The sequence below is a fragment of the Kogia breviceps genome, chromosome 6 (genome assembly GCF_026419965.1).
Source record: "Kogia breviceps isolate mKogBre1 chromosome 6, mKogBre1 haplotype 1, whole genome shotgun sequence".
NCBI classification, from domain to species: Eukaryota; Metazoa; Chordata; class Mammalia; order Artiodactyla; family Physeteridae; genus Kogia; species Kogia breviceps.
This window is the reverse complement of record NC_081315.1, coordinates 72,247,235-72,270,577: the sequence shown is the minus strand read 5'-3', so window position 1 is coordinate 72,270,577 and position 23,343 is coordinate 72,247,235.

Sequence of the window (23,343 nt, the reverse complement as noted above, 5' to 3'; positions counted from 1 at the left end):
GTACTTTATCTCAATGGTCCTTAAAATATTCAGTACTTTATCTCAGTGACTACATTTCCAGAATTCATAAATAAATAAGAATAAAATATAAATATTTATCTACAAATCATTTTTACTACAGCTGAGTTCATATTGGGCAAAAATCAGAAAAGAACTCAAGTCTGAAAAGTGATTAAAGGGTTGGTTATGCACATTATAGTGGACTCATGTAAGGAACCATTATCTTTCCATAAACATGTTGTTTTCAAAGTTGATTTTTCAGAATATATTATTAAAGGCTAAAATTCAGATACAAATAACATTGTGTTAGATTAGGACCTGCTGCAAGAAAGCTCAGAGGCTTAAAGTATAAAGATTCATTTCTCATTCATGCAACATCTGCTGTGCAAGTGGTGACCCAGGGCCTCATCTACTTTTATGTGGTGGTCCTGCCAGCTCAATCTGAGACATCAGGGTTTACCCCCAATTTTCAATACCTCACCCAGTAAACTCAACTAGCCATATGGTTCTGGGTAACTGCTAAAGAGGTGGAAAATGTATTCCTTTCACCTGCCATAGAATGAGAAAAAAATTAGTGAGAATTAAAAGTTTCTAAAACAGATAATATCTTTTGGTCTTATTTTTTAAAATTAGTTGTTTATACCATGCATATATATGTAGACAGATGTTTATAACTGTGTCTACATCTATGTGCCTAAACTAAGGGCTGGCTTAATATGGCCCTCGTCAAATCTGGCCGGCTGCCTGTCTTTTGTACAACCAGCCAGCTAAAAATGCTCTTTAGAATATTTACAAGGTTGAATAATATTTGTTGACACATGAAAATTGTATGAAATTCAAATTTAAGCATCCATAAATAAAACTGTATTGAAGACACAGTGATGATCCTTCATTTACATTTGTCTTTGGCTGATTTCAGATACAACAGCAGAGCTGAGTAGTCATGACAGGAATCATATGACTCACAAAGCCTAAAATATTTACTCTTTAAGTCTTTATGAAAAAAGTTTTAAACTTTTATTTCTACTCTAAATAACTAGGAAAACTAAAACTAAAGCTAAAATCGTCATAGTAGTTAATTGTAGCTTTTGGATTTAAGATCATTTTTAGCTTTTATACTTTCTTGTATTTTCTAAAATTTCTAAATGAATAGATATGGTAGCCATATTTGTGTAAAATTAATTAAAATAAAAATAACTCATATGTAGAATACCTAAGAATATTCTTACATCATTAGTTCCAGATAAGTGCTTTCTCTCTGGAGGCCTCCAACCTAGCACAAGACCAGGGAATTGTTGCTAAAGATGAAATGATGGTGAAAGATTTGTGTGTGTGTGTGTGTGTGTGTGTGTGTGTGTATACACACACTGAATGAATAAAACTCATTTTGATTATAACATTAATGTGTAATGCTATATACACATTGACATCTTACACAATCCCAATGAAAAGCCAAATCTTTCTGCTGGGGAAAGTCTCTCTAGCTCAGCAAAATCCCTAACTTTATGTTAGTCATCTATCGACACTTGAACTTTTAATCTAACTGTGCCAGTGACAATAAAATGTTAGTAGTTCTTACAATTGACATGATTTATTGCTGATTGAAGGTAAATGTGGCACACTAAGCAAATATAGTGAAAATAATTAAGAATTTCCTTGCAAAATCATGTGATTTCTGCGTATACTTATAATGCTATTTTTCTGACAACATACTGATGATAGAAGGACAAAATATATGTGTTTATGCCTAATCAGTACCAACAACACACATTTATTAGACATCTAATTTTTGTGTAAAGATAAATGAAAATGTTACTGCTTTCAAGAAATCTTTAGAAAATGAGGGAGAAAGACAGGTAAACATAACTGTTACAAAGATAACATTTGTTGTCAACATACATTTAAGATATTGAAATATCTTATGTTATGAGAATAATATGCCCAATTCCTTTTTTTTTCTCCACTCATGATCCCATTTATCTTACAGCTCCATAATGCTCCCATGGGCATTTATAACGTACTTGTAGCTGCCTCAACCAAAGCACATGAAATCTATTCCATGAGGTTTTCAGGATTCTTTCCAATCCTGATCTCTGCTCTGTCTGGGGTGGGGTCGTCCTTCTGCAGCCTGTGGCTTTTTTTAAAGAGTGTGATCTTTATTTATATTTTTAAATTTTTACTTTATATTGGACTGTAGTTGATTTACAATGCTGTGTTAGTTTCAGGTGTACAATATTCTCAATTCTTAACTGCTAATGGGAGAAAGCTACATATTCTTGAAGCAAAACTAAAATTAAGTTTTTGCAACTTAACCTTTTGCCTATGGCATTTCTGAACTTTCTTTACATTTAAGAGGAGGACAGATAAGATTCCATGTCTTCATCAAAGAGTAAGTTTCCTATAATGCATTATTCCTAAGGAGTAAGATCTGATTTTCTTTCTCAAGTTATAGTCTTCGGAATATTGTCTCTGGCTCTTGTGTATTTTTTTCTATACTATTTTTTTACATAACATTTAAAAATATATAAAACCAGCTATGGTCAGAAATTATTTTACTAGATTTAAGACATTGAGAAAAATAAGAATATATAGAAGGATGCAAACTCCGTATTGTGCAGGTCGGCTACAGAATTTTGCCCCTTTTCTAAAAGTCTTCATCTGTCACATGCCCTTGCATTTCTTTCAACTCTTCACCATTCTTATTTATTTATTTGCAATCACTTAGATTCAACATAAATCTCTTTTAAGTGTTTAACTTAGAGATTACAATTTTGTATCAGTGTCAGTTAAATAACACTCCCATGAAACGCAAATAATTGGTGGAGGAGGAATACACTACTTGTCAAGAAGCAGAAAATACCTTATTTAAGGAGAGGCAGCAACTGTGACTTGCTTTCCTTGAAAAACGTTTAGATGCTTAGTGCAATGGGAATGACCTTGGTCTGCCTTGGTCTGTTATATGGAAAAAAAACATCTCAAAAACTGTTTTTGATTCTTGGCCATGCCTTGCAGCATGCAGGATCTTAGTTCCCTGACCATGGATCAAACCCATGTGCCCTGCAGTGGAAGCACAGAGTTCTAACCACTGGACCGCCAGGGAATTCCCCTCACAAACTGTTATTGACTGTCCAAAGATGTATTAACTCCCAACAGTGTGGTCACAGAGAGATATTTAAAGTCCTACCTTTACTGCTTTTACAGATAAAATGTTTTTGTCTATAATATTCATGAATGTCTCTCAAAAATGGCATTCATCATACAATTTAACATAATGATTTTTATAAACCAAATGCTATGGTTTCCCTTCCAACTCTGTCACAAAGTCAGTTATTTCCATCAAAACCCTATTTTCTATTCCTCCTGGAGACAAAATAGACAATCATGCTCTACTCCCTGTCTTCACTGTACTCAGATGGAGATGGATGACTATGTTTTTCACTGGGAGGGGAATGAAAGTTATGCGGCCACTTCAAGGCCTGGACCATTGACACCTTCACCTTTCCAGACACCAACTGGTTGTTGATCTGGGCTGCAGGTTTAGCTATCTTCAATGCATTGCTCCCAGTGTCTCTGGTCCATGAATGAGCTATCAAGCAGGGTAGCTCTCATTCCTTCCACTGCCTGTAAAGTTCACCTGAGTATAAAAAAATAGACCACCTTTCTGTTAAGTCACTGGAGTTTCAGAGATTATGTTTTATCATTGTGGCTAATTACATTAAATAATATAAAAAGTCTGCAACAGTATGTCTAACAATACTGCTGTCCAGCTTTTCTCCATGGCCATAGTTAACTTTCTGAATTGCCCAAATGGACTTTGAGTAGTATAATAGAGGAGAAAAAAATACCCATTCACCTCTTCAATAACTATTAGTCGATTATCTCCCTCATGCTAAACACTGTGTCTAGACACACAAAGATACTGTCAATACACTGATACAATACACTTAAGTGCTTGTGTGTCTTATAGCTAAGGCTGTGTGCTTCTCAAGCCAGGAGCTGTAGTATCAGTTTGCTGGCTCTGCAGGCAGCACTTTTATGGTGTAGTAGCAGCATGCCTTTTGACTTCCTATTTCTATAGTGTCTGGGAATCATTCCGACAGGACCATATTTCTTTTGACTTCCTAGGGATTCCAAAAATCATTTGATGATTCTCTATACTACATTGTTTCCTGCTTAAACATGCTTCAGGGTATTCTGCTCTCTGAAACTGAAACCTGAACCCCAAGTATTCAGCATTCCAAGAATATATCTACAGATGTCTCAGTTTGGGACTTCAGTTAGAAGTATTGCATTTAATATTAAATGTTATTACTTTAGGGTCTCACTTAGGAAATAATGTGTGACTGCAAATTTAAATTCCAAAGCAGGACTTGAAATGTATCAGTATTCAATTATAAGATGATCATTCAGATAATTCAGAAGAGGTATATTGCTTATTAACAAAATGGCATAGAAAAATTTTTAAATAGTACTGTATAAACTTACAGACACAAGATGCTACATTTGATCCAAGGTTGAAAAATCCTGCTGTAAAGCAGATAACTACATAGCTCTTGTCCCAGTAATGAGAAAGCACTCAGTCAACTGTTTGTAATTTTAAACATAATGTTATTGTTAAACACCAAATGAGATAACAACATGGAGAACTTTGTAAAGTGGTAAAATTCTTTACATATTGGTGATAATGTCATCTACATAAACACCTCACATTTCCTAGTGCCATAATTACAATGACCCAGTGTCACATTATTGTAACTGGAGGACAATACACTGTATATTTTATCTACCAAAGGCATAGAAAAAAAATTTCATAAAGTACCCTTCACTCTACAGACAAGATTCAAGTTAAGTAGCATTAGTGTAAACAAAAAAAGAGTCCAATAATGGAATGTCTGCAGTGATTCTCTCTCGGTCAAGGTAGAGGAATACGTGTAGAACACTTTAAATTACTGCTTCTCATGTTCTACTTTACTTCCAGAATCTCAAGCTGCCATTATAACACCTTTCACCAGACTGAACTTGCAACTGAAAATAAATCAATCTCGAAAGTGATTGAAATTACTATTGCCTGACTTCTCTTACTGTGTCATTCCACAGGACACCAGTATAGGCAGTGGATAGAGAATCTATTTTTTCCTTTCATTTTGTTGCATCACAGGCTTTAAGAAAAATTAATTGTAATGTCATTTTCTCCTATGAACACAAACTCATGAATTATAAATTTTAGTATATGTTTCCCATATTTATTTTATGTATATTTTTCTGTTTATATGTCCTTTAACTCAACATTACAATCTCCTTTGAGTTCCAGTCTTTACAGTTCAAAAACATAAAAATATTGTTAAACATACTATTAATATATGTGTGTATACAATCACCCTTTTGTATCCATGGGGAATTAGTTCCAGGACCACCCCACCCCAATGATACTAAAATTTGTGGATACTTGAGTCCCTTATATAGAATGGCATAGTATTTGTGTATAAATAATACACAGACTCCTGTATACTTTGAATCATCTGTATTACTTATAATACCTAACACAATGCAAATGATTTGTAAATAGTTTCAGGACACCTGGAAAATTTAAGCTTTGTGTTTTGAAACGTTCTGGTAATTTTTTTTCCTGAATGTTTTTGATCTGTGGTTTGTTGAATCTGCAGATGCAGAATACTTGGCTATAGAAAATTGACTGTATATACTACATATATATCTATACATACATATATAATATACATAAAATACAGAAAAGGTGAACTTAGGTATATGTAAATAGTGCATATATATATACATATATGTATATATATATAATGGATGATCCAACTTTCATGGATCATCTTCTTGAATTAATTTCCTATTTAACTATATTCCACTTTCTTTGAATTTATTAATTCTACTTTTATTCTGCATAGCATCTACATATTCACTCATAGAACTTTATTTTTGCCCCCACTGACTTCTTAATCCCTTTCTGCCTTTTAAAGACAATCAAGAGAAAAAGCTAGTAAGATTTTACTAACAAGAGCCAGTTTTTGTCCCTCTCTTTTGTTCATTACTTTATATCCAAGCAATCAATATGTTCTTTTCCTTTGCCTCCTTGTATCATAAATTGCACTTTTTCTTATTTCCCCTGTCCTGTGAGGGTCTCATCCTTGTTGCCTCAAACCTGCACTAGGGCACTGGACACCCTGCCAATTTCCTGATACAATTCCCTTTTCCCCTCTCCACCTCCACACATTTCCTCCACCAGATTCCAGATTCTGAAGGATGATTTTTACCATTATGCAAACTTGTTCACGAATCTGTACACATTCCCACCACCCTTTGCAAATTTTACCAAACCAAAAAGAAAAATATGAATCATCTGAAAAGTTCAGTGTCTTAAGTGAACAAATGTGAAGACATTTCTTTGCTACACAACCCCATAGAACTACAATATGGTAAAACTGTAAATTGCCATGAAGGCATAGAGTAGGTAGCAGTGCCCAAGTAGAATAGTTTATTATTTTGGAGGGGAAGGGAGGTAGCATTAATATCTGCAATAACACCAATGTTTTACAAAACACCATTAAAGGAAAGCTAATCTGTGAAAAATCATTTTTAAAAGCCTATTGTTAAAGTCTATTAAGCAGCTCACTCATTTTTCAAATCTCCTCCTCACCTCATGATCCGTAGTCTAGGTGGTCTTGTGATATGGCCTACACCAAGCTTATTCATTTCTACTGAGTGACTGTGTATGCTGTGTTCTCAGCAAAGAATATCTCCATTTTTTTCTTCACCAATTTTTGCCCATGATCACTGTGATTTGGGTCTAAATCCCACTCTCCCAGAAAGCCTTTCTTAATTATCTCTATTTTAGACTATTATGCTTTTATCTTAGAACCATAGTAGACATGCACATTTTTTTATTCTTCCATCTAAAGTTTATATCTTCTTATATGTCAATCTTTTTTTCTGTTTAAAATGTAAACTTCTTTTGGGGGTGTGACATTTTTAATTCTTTATTTGCTTAATTCTTACTGTTTATGTTTATGTGTTTAGAATGACTTAGTAGTTGTACTATCTTTATGTGATATTTTCCTCATATATTATTTGTTTGTATCTACAAACATAAAATATCCTTCTGACTGCTATACTGAGTAAGCATGCTGTCAATATCCCTGGATGCATTTTAAACAGACAGTAGCAGCATAGTGAGTCAACAGCTGACAGTGACAGTATGGCAACAGACACTCAGTACTTTTGTATAGATGAACGCTATTTCTGACAGCTTATGCATGACTCAAGAAAACAACTTGCAGTATACTATAAATGAGAGAAGGGACTAAAGGGTTTTACCAGCGACTTTATAATGTTAAATAATCTAAGGGACAATATATGCATTTATCGTACATATAACATAAATTACATAAATCTAAATATCAAGGAATTCAAGTATTTAAGAATGAAATACACTAAATTTTAACATTTGTTAATTCTGAGTGATGGAAATGTGAAGGATTATTGTGTCCTCTGTAAGTTTCTATATATTCATATTTTTCATAAAAATGGAAATGGCAAAAACACTTCTTCATAATTTACAGGAATTTTTGTGAAATCAATAACAATTTGTACCTTGATGTCATTTTATTTGAATCCCATAGATTATCTTGCTTCAAGTCTATATTTTCTAAGAAGCTTTCTGATTATAATTGCGTGCTTTAGTAGCCTAAGTGTACCGCCTTGCATGAGTTACAGTTTTCATTTTAATGAATACTTTAGCATTTTGTTATATATGTTGCTTTCTGTCCACTTGGGTGACAAACATCTGATCCAGACTGATAGATCCATACTTGTACTTATATATTTTCATCTTTCTCAGTCTGTGAGGATGAGTCAGACTCTAAAGCAATTTCTCAAAGTGTAGTCGCCAGAATCATCTGGGTGAGGGTCCTGCATTTAGGTCTGGTGAATGGGGGTCTTCATGCATGAATCCCAAGCATCTGTGCCCCATATTCACATAAAGGAACATTGTCCTTAGACCATTGAGTACATGTCATCTTCTAAGTTGCCTTACTACAGGCAACTCTATAAAAACTCACTACTCCATGGACAAATTGATGCAAAATTTCCTATCCAATTTATTATCAAATATTAAAAATAGAAAGCTCTGCTATTGAGAGCATAATTCTGAAATTATAAATCATAATTTTATAGGGAATACTTTATTCCTTATTATTAATCTAGTGGTATAATAATTTCTTTATAAGTTTTATACTTAAGTAAATCCCAAATCCGTGCAAGTCAATATATTCACTGTATAAATGCATTCTCTTTATTTAGTGAATAATTTCACTGAAATTATTCAGAGGCCTATTAGCAAGTGTGTTTTTGATTGTAAGAAAGGAGATAATAAAAGTATTAATAACCTAAGGATTAAAACACATACAACTTTGCCTCAATGCCATAGATTTTATATATTTATCAAGACATTGGTTTAAATTTGTTTCTTCCCTGAAAATGAGTTGGCACAATATAAAATTCTAAATTTTTAATATGTTTTTTAAAGGAATATTATTCAAGGTATGTTCTGTGGACAGTGAGTGATCTCTCTACACTCTAAAAGAGGATATTTAAGATTTCATTTTTTTTTACCATCTTTATTGGAGTATAATTGCTTTACAATGGTGTGTTAGTTTCTGCTTTGTAACAAAGTGAATCAGTTATACATATACATATGTCCCCATATCTCTTCCCTCTTGCGTCTCCCTCCCTTCCACCCTTCCTATCCCACCACTCTAAGTGGTCAGAAAGCACCGAGCTGATCTCCCTGTGCTATGCGGCTGCTTCCCACTAGCTATCCACCCTACGTTTGGTGGTGTATATATGTCCATGCCACTCTCTCACTTCGTCACAGCTTACCCTTCCCCCTTCCCATATCCTCAAGTCCATGCTCTAGCAGGTCTGTGTTTTATTCTTGTAAGATTTCATTTTGACTAACATGTGAAAACCAGTGAGCATAGCTCATTGTTCTAAGGTTTTGTCTCCTAGATGTTCTGTGCTAAAAAGGCAGCATAGATAAAAGCTATGATGGAAACTCTTCTCAGAAATATTCTACTACTCTGCCTGTATACATAGTCCTTTTCTGCTAAAGAACATACCTTATATAATGTTAAGTAAAGTAGAAATCTAGGAGGTTTATTTCTATAAATGTAATAAATCAGGTAATTTTGTCAATAGGAAAATGTAGATCATGGATATTTGGCTTTAAAAATCTCTTCATAGAGATATAAAAATAGCATCATTATTATATTTTACATAAAATGCATTATTTTTTGTTCAAACTAATCTTAAATCAATCCCACCAATCTGATTGCCAAGATATCTTGCTTTCCTCATTATAAATAACAGAATGCCACTAAAACTTCTGAGTTAAAGGGAAGTATTTCCATCTTAAAGCTTTGGTGGGATTTCAAAATATTTTATCTAAGTAAAAGTGATCCTTTATGATGGAATCTATACATTTCACTCTCTAGTTTAAATTGCATGTTAGAAGACATCATTTTTTTTTTGCTCAATAAAATTGATGTACATCATTGTTTAGAGGAGGCTGAACTAATAGTTGCTAGTCTATCTTCTGTATATGCAGTCTAGGGAAAAGTAGAAGATAAGTGCCAATGCGACTAAAATAGCTGTGCAAATTAAAGAAGACCATACTTTGACTGTGCTGTATCACTCACACCTAGCAGTAACATGAATAGCCAGAAAGAGAGAGAGAGAGAGAGAGAGAGAGAGAGAGAGAGAGAGAGAGAGAGAGAGAGAGAGAGAGAGAAACTATATATACTCTATAAAAACAGGTACAGTTGCCCCTTGAATAGTGTGAGGGTTGCGGTGCTAACCCTCAAGGAGTCAGAAATCTGTGTATAACTTATAGTCCACTCTCCACCATTCTTCCATGTCTACGGGTTCAACCAATACCAATCGTGTAGTACTGTAATATTTACTATTGAAATAATTTGCATTATAAGTGGACCCATGTATTTCAAACTCTTTTTGTTCAAGGGTCAACTGTACTTACTGTCTTTACTCACATATGGATATGTTATTTTTATTTATTTTTCTTGGTGCCTACAAACAAGTTGAATGTATTCTTGTTGCTGTTTGTTTTTTATTTTCCCTCTCCCTTCCCAATTTCTCAGGAATGAGAGGTTAATTAAATCATAATTCTCAGGCTGTGGTGCAGAGTTATCACTGGTCAGTGCAAGGTCCCACCCGTTTTACACTCCCTCCACCCTTGAACCTCATTCACTTCCTTCTCTCCTTTTCCAAAAGTATCTTCTACAATGCATTTGATATATTTTCCTGACTATATCAAGTGACCAAAATTTATTTTCATTTTTAAACTCCAATTTTATGAAGGAGTTAGAGAAATAAATGGCTATGTTTAAACCGAAAATTAATTTGACTATTTTGATGAAACTAGATGTTAACATCCAGTTTAGCATGTACCAAGACCTTACTCAAGGAAATACAAGAACCACCATGTGCTGACCCCCTTCCAGACCATGTTTGAAGCACTTTCCAGAAATTTTCTCATTTAATTTTCACTATCATTATAATTCATTTTGATTATCCACATTTTAGAGATGAGAAAACGGATGCTCAGCATGGTTGAGTAACTCTAGCTTAAAACAGGAAAAGGATGTGCTAATGCTGAATAATTTTATGATAATAAATCCTTTTGTATGAATAAAATAATGCCTATATGCACGAGTAGATGAATTAATATGACACATTCTGCCCTTAATAAGCTTATATTTACCATCTGGGGAGTATTTACTATCTGTGGAAAGAAGAACAACTGTGAAACAACCGGAAAATTCGAATCTGACTAATAGTAAAAGCTAAACGTATTATTTAGATTAACTCGGCTATATGAAATCAGGAGAGGTGAGATCAATGTGAACTATTTTGCAGGTCGCAAATGTATAGACAGTTGTGAATTTGTGAATGAAGGCTATGAGGCTAGGTTAAAAAAGCACAGACAATGTTAGAGAAAAGTCATGCTTCTTTCTTGTTTGCTTTTTGCTTTATTCAACATGCACAAAGCAAATATCTGCTGATTGAAGCTCACTTATGCCTAAGTCAATAAAATGGATGTCAGGACAGCAAACAAAGCCTTTAGGGTTCACAATGCCAATTTCATAATCAATAACAGTGACTGGCATTGACTATTAAGATGTGCTGAAATGAACCAGGGAGGCTGTTTTCTATACCTTGGTCCTATTTTCTCTCCGTCACACAGCCATGGCCTCATGAAGTAGGTTCATTCACTATTGGTCTGGGTGGATTTAATCTGTAATAACCATCTAATTTTTAAAAATTTCTATGAAGTGATTTACCAAGACAAAAATCTGTGCACTGGACTCTGTTATGGATAAAATTTAGTCCATTTATAAACTTTTTAACAACAAGCTTTCTACACAACTTCTGTATACTACTATGTTTGTATACATCTTTATCTAAAAAATTAAATAATATTGGTTTTGCTACATTAGAGTTGAATAAATTATTTAGCCAATTTATATAAAATGAGAATATGCAGTGAATAAACTGCATTTATGTAAATATATAATTGTTTATATGTTGATCTTCACATACATGTTTAAACCTCTGTGGACATGCTTTTATACCATCATTTTCACCTATATTTTAATTTCTATTAATGGCCCCATAACCTTTGTTAAATTGAAGCACTCCTCTTTTAGAGATGCTCAGTATCATGCTAGTTTAGAGAAGGAGTCTGGCATCAGACAAACCTGGGACTGAATCCTGACTATGTTATTTACTAGTTGTGTAGAACATGCTATATTATTTATTTGTTTTTTCACATGCAAAAAAAAGGATAATCATAATAAGAAGTTCATATGTTTTTCTTTTAGGTTTAAAAGAGATAATGCATGTAAAGACACTTTCCAAAGTAGCTGGCATAAGGAAACACTTATGGAAACATATAAGGAAAAATGATAGCTATCAAGGCTATTGCTATTATTTTTCTTATCTATTAAACCTAGCTTATTCACAACTAATAATCAAGTCACAGTTTACAAAGTGATGTTTGAAATTGAAACTGAAGTACTGGCAAAAGAAAATCAACTGCTTATTTCAATGTACTGGCTGAGACATGGGCTAACTTAGTTAAGATGCAGTCAGATAGACAGACAAAAAAAAAAGTGCATTTATAGAACAATTACCACCCTGGTTTTGTATTATTCATTCTTCCTCATTTGTTCTTTAGCACTTGACATGCCTTTAATGCATTTTTAGTTGGGCATTTTATTAATTAAAATTTCAATTAATCTAAAGTTACTCAGGAAGATTGGAAGCTGCCAAATTTGTTTTTTTTTCTTTGAAAACTACATTGTGCAGTAATATTCATAGCTACACCCACTCTCTAGCAATTTTGAGTTATGTGGAATGAGTCATACAGACATATGCATGTGTATTTTTATCTGGCTAGAAAATGTCATGCCCATCAAATTCTTGGTCTTCCAACTACATGCACTTCTGGGCTTCAGACTTCTTTCTCACATGCATGGAATGCAAGAGAGGGACTGCTATTCTGATGTATATAAGTTACTTTTTAATTGCCCAATAGAAGGTATTTGGTGCTTTGAAAGTGTTCTTTTAATGAAACTGTGAAAATGAGTAAAGGAAACCTCATTTAAAATGGAGTCGGGAAGCCCCTGAAGGGGGAGCTCTCAGGGCTGAATCCTTCACCACAGCTAACAGACCCTAGCAGGAAGAAAAGACTGCTCTGACCCAACAACAAGCTGCCGACTGCCTGCAACCAATGTAGAACCAACATAGCCCTCCACAATTTCCTTCTTCCCTCTGTAAAAGCAAGACCCTTTCATCTGTTCTCTGGACTTGTCTATGGTTCCCTATAGTTTGCTTGTCCCAAATTGCAATTTCTCTGTTATTCCTGAAAAGAACTCATTTTGTTGGTAAAATAACTGGCTCTTTTGCTTTTGTAAAGTCAACAAAACCTACCATTGTGTTTATAATATTTTAAAAATTGTTTTTATAAAACCTAAAAGAAAACTAGTCATTTTTTTAGAATACAAAATGTGAGGCTGCCTATTGAGATATTTTGATTTTTGTTTGATTTCATATCCTATATAATAACACATATGTGCAAAGATAGACCTCTTATGTTTGGATTTTTCTAAGAAAGTGAAGATTTCTAAGAAAGTTGAGTGAAGATTTTGATCAGGTTGATCAAAAACATTTTTGAATAATAAGACATTTTAAAGTTATATTTCCAAATTGTTTAATGAAATTATCTGCTAATTATCCACTACCATATTGTGTGCCCTATAATAGGTTGGTTTGGCTATTAGATTTCATCAAAGCAACTACTTCTAGGTTAGTCTTTATTTCTTACTTTTATCTTTTGTACATAATTATGTATTGTTAGCTTTTGTTTAAAGTTCTTTTGACATTTTTCTCACCCTGCTACTTCTTCAAATCTTGAGAAAATCAAATACTTTGGTGCAAGACGGTCTCTTAGCCCACATCAACCGTAGAGCTACTTGAAGCAAACTAATCTAACTGATCTTGCTATACATTCTAATATCCTTAACCATGTTGATGTAAACCCAAAATAGAGATAGCTGTTTCTTCAGAGAATACCATCAAAACCTTGTAAGAACAGACACTGTGCCCCCAAATTTACACTCCTTCCACTCACCCCCACCTCTACCAATAGTCAAGCCCATTTGACTCCAGGCCAAAAGTCAAACTTAATTGCATGAGACTCAAATTCCCTTGCAGTCTAGCCACCACCATGTTTCTAGCCTAGTCCCTACTACCCTGAAGGAAAGACTTCTCCTTTCCTCAAACACTCAGCTCTTTCCAGATTTTGCCTGTGCATAGTCCCCTGAGGAAAAGACATACTGTTAATTCACCTGGAATATTGGTTGTATGGCTGGAAATGGGGGAAGATGGGGCTGGAGGGATGAATTGGATCCAAAGTTTGAAAGTTTTGACCCTTTGGCTGTCAAATTTGTGTTGCTTTTATTAAGCCATGGAAATATGTTTATGATATCTTAGTAAGCAAGTGCTGTAGAAAGATCAGCTAGGCAGTGGTATATGAGAAACTTCAGAAGGAATAAAACAGCACTAAAACACTGAATGAGAAGAATGTATTTGCATGGAAAGGAGGTGAAGGAGACAGTATATTAGTAAGAGCATAAATTCATATCCTAGCTCCCCTGCTTACCAGTTGCATGGATTTGGACAAATTGCTCAATTGTTCCACAGTTTACATCATTTTACCAATGAGGATAACAAAGCTACTGCTTATAGATTAGTATGAGGATAAGAATTTGATGAAACAATACATGCAAAATTTTAGCATAGAGACTGAATCATAGTCAGTGCTCAAGAAAGGTTGCCCATTTAATTATTATTATTGCAAAATCAAATGAATTTGACAGCATATTGGCTATGAATGTCAAGACAAAAGAAAGAATAGAAAATCATTCTGAGACTTCTAGCTTGAATGCCTGGCATACGGATGATATCAACAGAATTTGAGAATACAGGAAGCAAAAAAGCTAGAGAAGGGAAGATAATAAACTAATGTTTTGTTATATCTTTTATTTGAAGGGTTGACGGGATGTCCAGGCAGCACTTACTCAGTAGGCAGAGCTGTACCCCTAGTGCTTAGGAATAAGCTGCCAACTCACCATGTTATAAATAGTTAGACTATGACAAGATCTGATCAGATAACTATTTTTAATTTTGCTTTTTGTCCAGTGGATAGTTTTCATTAAACTGATCATTATGATCATACAGAAATCTAAGTGTATATTTAATAAAATCTAATCAAAGAGATAAACCATTTCAAAAATAAGACTTTCAATCTCATGGATACAGATTCTGAGTCATTTCCTACACTTATATAATCATATTGTATGTTTATTCAGAAGAGAAATGCAGGCAAAATTTTGTACATTTTAAACTGTAGAAAAATGTTTCAGTTACCTTAGTAACACTAAAGATGACTCAGGGAATCTCCCCATAATCAGTTCAGGGAATTTCCCCAGTGTCGATGACTACCAGAACTGAACTGTGCTATTTGGCTCTAGCTGGGTTCTCAATGAAAATTACATTATTCATGTCTTGGTAATTTGGCAACACATTCACTGTTAGCAATTATTTTAAATATTGTCTTTTTATCCACTTCCCCATTCCATTCTTTTACCTGTCTCTTTCAGATTATCACATTTCCTTTTCCTTTGGAAATTAAAGTGGATTTCTCAATCTTGCCTATTTTATGTAAGAGAATTGGTGTGATCTCTCTCATCTTCTGCAGTCTTTACCCTGCTTTAAGATAATTCACTTTACGATTTTCTCTTCTGTCCATTTATAAGGTACATGTTTTGAAAATGTGCCACTCCAGAACAACTCCAAGATCTGGTCCTCTAGTTATCTTTTCATTTTTACATCTTCAGTCTCACTGCTTCTACTCTTAACATATCTGGTCTATAATTTCTGAATCATATTATGCAATGAAATGCATAACATGTGCATTTCACACACATAATATGTGCATTTTTTATTATGAGACACATGTGTATAATGTGTCTCATAATAAAAAATAGTAAATTATTTCCCCCCAAAGATTAAAATGCAGAAGATAACTCAGTAATGAAGCAACACAAATAAAAAGTTATTTACATTAGCCTTCATCCCTACCCTCAGGAAAAAAGTGTTTCTTCTTCCCTTTAACATCTTTATTTTCTATGTGCCTCATAAGGTGCTGGTCCTACAATGCCTTGTGTTGGATTTATTTTAAGTTTCCTGTCTGGCTGCACAGCAATCATCTTGAAATTTGACTTCACTTTTCATGCATTCTTGTATAAGTATTGATCATAAGATAAGGATTAAAAGAAATGTATTTGAAGTGGAGTTGCATTAAGATCCTTATTTTAAAAATAGAGCTTATGGCAACTCTATTTTCAGTTTTTTAAGGAAACTCTGACGATTTATGTGTTGATGAACACTTAGGTTGCTTCCATGTCCTGGCTATTGTAAATAGTGCTGCAATGAACATTGGTGAACGTGTGTTGTTTTGAAGTATGGTTCTTTCTGTGTATGTGCCCAGTAGTGAGATTGCTGGCTCATATGATAGTTCTATTTTTAATGTTTTAAGGAACCTTCATACTGTTTTCCATAGTGTCTGTACCAAGTTACATTCCCACCAGCAGTGTAGAAGCGTTCCCTTTTCTCCACACCCCCTCCAGCATTTATTATTTGTAGGTGTTTTAATGATGGCCATCTGGCCAATGTGAGGAGGTACCTCATTGTAGTTTTGATTTGCATTTCTCTAATGCTTAGCGATGTTGAGCAACCTTTCATGCGCCTCTTGTGCCATATGTGTGTCTTGAAAAGAAAGTTTATAAAAATGAAGGCTATATATAAGGTAATAGCTGATCTTTTAAGTGAACAAAAAGCACAGCAACTCCCATCATCGTGGTATTTTCAGACCTGCTAAGGGAAGAGAAAGAGAATTCACTTTATTGCATTCATTATTCTTGTTGAGGTCTGTCATCTGATTACATATACTATTGGATTTAATCATTCTATAAACACATTAAGGTGGGGCTGGGAATTTGCCTGTTGTTCCTATCTCCTTAGTAAATTGAATTTTTACCATTAAAAATAATTTGTTTCTGAGGGGAGGGAAGATGGGGAAATTTCTGTTCAATGGGTATAGAGTTTCATTCACACAAGATGGAAAAGTTCTAGAGATCTGCTGTACCACACTGGACTTATATGTAACAATACTGTACTGTGCACTTAACAATGTGTTCAGAGTGTACATCTCATGTTATGTGTTTTTTACCACAATAAAAAAAAATAGCTTCTCTGAAACATGTGGGCCTTTCAATCTTCACCAACTCCCTTATAAAACAAAATGCCCATAGAAGAGAATGCATTGTATCTCCAGAATCCTTTAATATGATTCTCAAAGTGTGGTCTAAAAACTGCTGCAGGTCTCTGAACTATTTTTACTGATTTTGAGTAAGTATAAAAATTGAGAGTATGCACTTAGACATTTCTACAGAAATATGACATTGCTGCACTTAAAAATTTTATTTTACAACAGTGTACCTCTGCAACAGATCAGAGGGAAGAAGAAAAAACAGATCTTTTCTTACGGGTAATTTGTGGAGCAATGCCATACAGTGCTTCTCACTGGGGACTTGTTCCCAAGATTCTGTAATGCTAGAACTTGTGGATGTAGCTTGATACTTGAAGGATTTTTTTAGTACAAGAAAATATAAATAATTACTTTCTATAATGGAGAGTATCCTTGTGGAATTCAATGCCCCAGAAGATACCATAAGCTGAAAACCTAAATAGGTAAAAAAGACATGTAAATCATTTTAAAGTTGCTGGAAAATTATGCTTTATCCATAGTTATAGTAAAAGATGGCCCAGAATTATCATTAAGTTTTACAGCAAATTTTGGGGGGGTCAAAGACTCCTTTGAAAATCTGATGAAAAATACTTTTTCTTCTTGAGAAAAAGTTTAAAAGGTGGATATAGACAGATATTTGCATATAATTTTGGGATGTTTGTGGTTTAAGTTGGAGGTAGTCTGATTAAAATTAATACATAATAAGAGGCTAGATCTTAAAATTTTTCATTACAAGAAAAAAATTGTAACTATGTGTGGCAGTGGATGTTCATTAGGTTTATTCTGGTGATCATTTCACAAATATACAAATAGTGAAGCATTATGTTGTACATCTGAAATGAATATATGTTAATACATTTCGGTTTTCAAAAAAAGTAATACATAGAAAGACTTTGAGCATTCAGATTTATACCCAATGGGAGTTTGTTTTAACCTTGAACCATAGTCACTTTCTCATTCATTATATGGTGAACACCATGAAGTATGCCTTTGGTTGCCGGGGCTTGGTGAGACACAGAGGTTGTTGCTTGGGGAACGAAACACAGAGAAAAATGGGGAGAAAGCAGCAAGCCCCTGCAAACTGAGAGAAAATACCCCTGCAACAAAAATAATGAACAGATTCCTTGGAAAGGACTGTCCTCCCTCCATAGCCTTGCCTCTTAAATTTCCCCGTCTCCACCCATCAGTTAGAGCTTCTGTACATCTGCCTGCGATTGTAACGGAAAGCGGAGGCCTGCTGCTTGCTGCTCAAAAGCCAAAAAAGAGGCAAAGTTGGTGCAAAGGAAAGTTTGCTTTATTTTGGATGCCAACAATGGGGTGGGGGGTTGGGGGCAGACTTCTGTCCAAAGGTCAACTGTCCCCTACTGACAAGCAGGAGGCAAGAGCTTTTATAGACAGAGGGAGGGGCTACATGCAGAAGCAGCACAGTCAGCTCTGACTGTCATCTGGAAATTGGTCATGCAGTGGTCTGACCAGTGCCATCTTGATTGTTTTAAGTACAATTAATCTTCAGTTCCAGGGTCAGTTTGTTCCCATTCCTTTGAGGACATTTCTCGAAATTGTGGCAGCCAATGTCATGACTGTAGTCTGGCCATCATTCAGTTAACTTCTTCCATCTGGTGTGGGGTTTCAGTATCTACAAGGTAGCTCACAGCATATGGCTGTAGTCCATGAAGAGGAGCTAAATGTAATGACTAAACTATTATTGTTTTGTCCTGTTTGACTGCTTTTCTTTGCTTCTGCATTTTCTCACTTCTCTGGTTAAACTTATGCTTTGGCTCGAGTTTTTCCACAGGCAAAAGGCAGGCGGGGACTTGGGGGCAAAGGACCATAGGGTCTTGCTCCATTTCACAATAACATTTCCCTTCCTTATGCTTCATTTTCCTAGGTGAGCCGTACTCATTTTTCATGACTCAGCATAATAGTTATGATAATTATGATGACAATAACAATAATATAATAATGATTGCTAACATCATTGAGTGTTTGATTTATTAGGTGGCAGTCTTTATAAACACACACACACACATACACACACGTATATGAATGAAATTTACTCTTTCAATAGCCCCATAAATGATGTACCATTGTACAGATGAAGACAGTGATGTCGAGAGGTTACTTAATTTGCCCAAGATGACACAGCTGTTAAGTGTTAGAAATAGAACAGAGATATCATCTTTGCTGTGACTTCTAGGATAGGTTCATTTCCTTTCCTGTGTGCTTTCAAAGAAGTATTGATCACATCATAAAGCTTACAGTTGTAGGTTATAGTAGCTTATAGTTCATGGGAGCCTTCTCCAACTAGACTATGGCCTCCAAAGGGGGATGAGACTATCTTGTTTATGTTTTAAATATCTCTAGTAATGGTCACTGAACAGCTAGCACAGAAGAGGTGCTCAATAAATATTTGTGGAATACAAGTATAAATGAATGAATAAATGAATAATTAAAGACTGTATAATCAAAGGCTGAATAAATAAATCTCCTAATTAAAGACAGTAAGTAGTAACAAAAAATCTTGTTAGGAAGAAGTGACATCCCTGTTTTCCAACTTGGCTAATGAAGGTTATTACTGTTGTTTATGGAATAATGGAGCTGCATTTCCCTTGACTACTCTGGGCAGATCCTACAATCACGAATTAACAGCAACAATGGAATGAGAGACAATATGCCACTGATCTCCATTTCTCTCTTTGTATCAACTGGAAACTCCTACATTGAACATGAAGCTCTATCAAAATAATGATAGTTTCCAAAAGAGAAAAATTCATTCAATATCTTGTTATTAACCTCCATAGTATCAAATACCTTGCACCAGGTTTCCTTGAGATTGAATTGTCAATCTCATTCAAGTCAATTTTGTTCTAAGTGACAACGTTGCCTAATGATGTGAATTATGAGCATAGCTTTTCCTCACAAGAAGAGACTTTTGCAATGGCCTATTCGCTGATATTCTGCTCTCAATTCTTCACTTCCAATCCTTTACCCAGACACCAGACTTTCTCTTTTCACCAAGGTACTTCCCTGCTGAAACCTCCAATGATTTTCTCACCAACAGGGTCAAGGTCAGATTTCTTAGCCTGATGTTCAAGGCTTCCAGAGTGTGTCCAAACTGGCTTCTTTTATTTCTGACTCTTTTACATCATCTTTCTGTGTCATGTTCTCTAGACATACCTTGCTCAATCCAATAAGGTACCATGCACAAAGAATAACACTGAAAAATATTTCCTCTTACTTCCTGAATCTCCCTATTCTACTTGTCTAACTATAAACTCCATCGACTCTATTGAGTGCTTCAGATTATGTTAATTTTCTCTTTTCAGTTTGTGGGATTTATTTTTGATACCATTTATTTAACATTTGGTTTTATACTATCTGTGACATCCATTTCTTGTATTTTTTTTACTTATTCATGCCTTCTTCCCTTAACTCGATGGTCAGCATCCTGAGAGCAAAGCCCATGTCTTAAACTTCTGCTATATTCTGTATTATCCCTAGTTTCAATAATGAGTGTCTAATAAATATCTGTCGAATGCACATACTTATGCTCCTGGGGTGATTGTTTGATGAGAGGTACTCAGAGCAGCACATAATTCCAGACAGGAAACGTGCCAGGCTGAGTCATTCAGCAGCTGCAACATGTTTGCAATGCATTTCCTTATCTGGGTGTGAGAATTAGGAATAAGGAAATCTCAGTTTGAGTGTAGTGAATAAACTTGGGTTTTGTGCCTTGTAATTTAATAATGCATTTTTAGAACTATTGCTGTGCATGATTCTTCCCTTTGATTCCATACAGATAACATGATTTTGGGTGCAAGTAACAAAAATGGCTTCAATAATAAGGAAACAATCATACCAAAAGAAAAAAAAAAAAAGGAAAAGTTCAGAGATAGAATGGTTTCAGATTTAGTTAATTTTGTAAATCAGTGATGTTATCTGGGGCAAAATTTCTTCTATCTTTCTGTTCTCACGCCTCCTACTATACTAGTGGAATTCCCTCAGGCTGAGTCTCTTTTTAATTGCAAAATGGCTGTTACAGATTCATCTCTTTGTTGAAGATACCACAAGTGTTCAGTGGGAGAAACAGAATCATTTCTTCTTTGGTGACTCTATTTGGGAGTGAAGAAGGCTTTTCCAGAAGCCCCTAGCAGATTTCTTCTTGTGTCTTATTAGTTGAAACTGGATTACATGCCCTCCTCTAAAGCAATAAATGGAAGAAAGGATAATACTACTACATTTATCTTGGCTCCAAAAGAATTCTGGTCATATGAGATGAATGGATGGATAGCAGAACAGAACTGAGGCTTTTCAGTATGTTCAAAGTGAAAATGTCTGCTAGCCAAAAAACCAACCGTTGGTCTTAGATCCAAGCACAATATTAGCAATGACCCCTCTCAAAAAGGTAAGCAATGCACCTACCTCTCTTATACGTTTTCAAAGGATCGACTAGGCTAATGTATTTTCTGACTCTGGGGGATACCAACCAGCTCATCAGTGGTTGGAATCCTCTGCCAGAACATTTTAGTAGTCTTAATGACCATAAATTATATATATATTGTTTGCATTAAAATATTGGCTATGACTAAGCCCTGAGGTTTCTCTAGGGCACTTTTTTTTTTTTTTTTTTTTTTTTTTTTTTGCGGTACGCGGGCCTCTCACTGTTGTGGCCTCTCCCGTTGCGGAGCACAGGCTCCGGACGCGCAGGCTCAGCGGCCATGGCTCACGGGCCCAGCCGCTCCGCAGCATGTGGGATCTTCCCGGACCGGGGCACGAACCCATGTCCCCTGTATCGGCAGGCGGACTCTCAACCACTGTGCCACCAGGGAAGACCCTAGGGCACCTTTTTAAAGTAATACATTTTAGACTAGATGCCTTCCTTAGCCAACTTATAAAACAGATCTTATGCACAGTTATCCTCACTTCTTCCTTTTGTTCCTTTTTTTCACCCACCCAGCTGACTTCAAACCTTCCAGAGGCCCAAAGCTATGTCAAAAACTGCTCTTAGAAGTGTTCTAATGCTAGTCAGATATGCTGGAGGGTGAGTTTGAACATGTGTTCCTCTACCTGGAATATATGAATGAAAAATTAATTTCTAATGGTAGAAAGAAGCATTTCTGCTTTTACATGTCAAAATTGTAGTTATCAGCTAAGATAGCGTGTACAAGAACTTGAGATTTTAGGAGTTTTCTGGCACACTAAACTACTCAATATAACATTAAAGCTATTGCAAACATTTAAATTAACCAGGTAAAATATTTGTGTGTGTGTGTGTGTGTGTGTGTGTGTGTGTGTGTGTATGTGTGTGTGTGAGAGAGAGACAGAGACAGAGAGAGACACACAGAGAGAGATAGAGAGAGAGACAGAGAGGGAGAGGGAGAAAGAGAGAGGTGGACTGGAAGAAACAGTTCAAAATGCATGTTTTATATTGTGATCCTAATTAGGTTTATATATACTATCTCCATCCATCAGTTTATACTTTTCCTTCAAATGCATAGACAAAGTAATTAAGGTGAATATATACGAACAACAACACAGGATGGTGTTCTAATGCTACTTGGAAATAATTTTGTTTGTGATAGACTGCTTCTCAAAAATAGTTTCTCAAAGATTATAGAAAGGTAATGTCACCAAAATATTTTCACCGTTCATTTTTTCCTTCTTAAAATCTCTTTCAACCTATACCATCTGCTTAATTGAGCTGAGTGCTACACATACAACATCCAAATTCACTGAACTATTCAGATGCCTAATGAGTTTTGTGCAAACATTAAAAAAAAATTTAACCCAGAATATGTCAGATTTCTGACACGTATTGTGCCTCACTAATTACATTATTCTTTTTCTATATTTCCTTTGGATAGACCAACATGAAAAACTATCTGTCTCTAATGTGTCAAGGAGAAGGAATACTAATTAGGATAAAGTTTTCAACAGAATAATTTATAATTTCTAAAAATAAATTATTATTCTTCATCAAGTCACTTTTTTGAGAAGTTAAAAGGCATACTTTATATACAGAGTTTTAGCTAACAGACTAATTTAGTGCAAGAATCCTTTGTGAAGTCTTCTCCAACTCAGCTGTAACTGGCTTGGTATAAGCCCTTCCCAATTTGGACCCTTACGAAACATTTATAGGGCTATATTTCTACTGTTTTACTTACCACAGTGCATTGTATTTATTTGTATATTTTCCTCAACAACAAACCTTTGGAACCCAGGAAGCATTTCTAAATAATCTCTGAGTGCCCAATATTCAGCCAAGTGTCCAGCTCACACTAGGCGCTCAATGTCCATTAGAAAAGCCTCACTCATTTTTGGCTCCTTAATTTGGACCACTCTGGTACTTGGTTAGAATTGGAGTTCTGCTG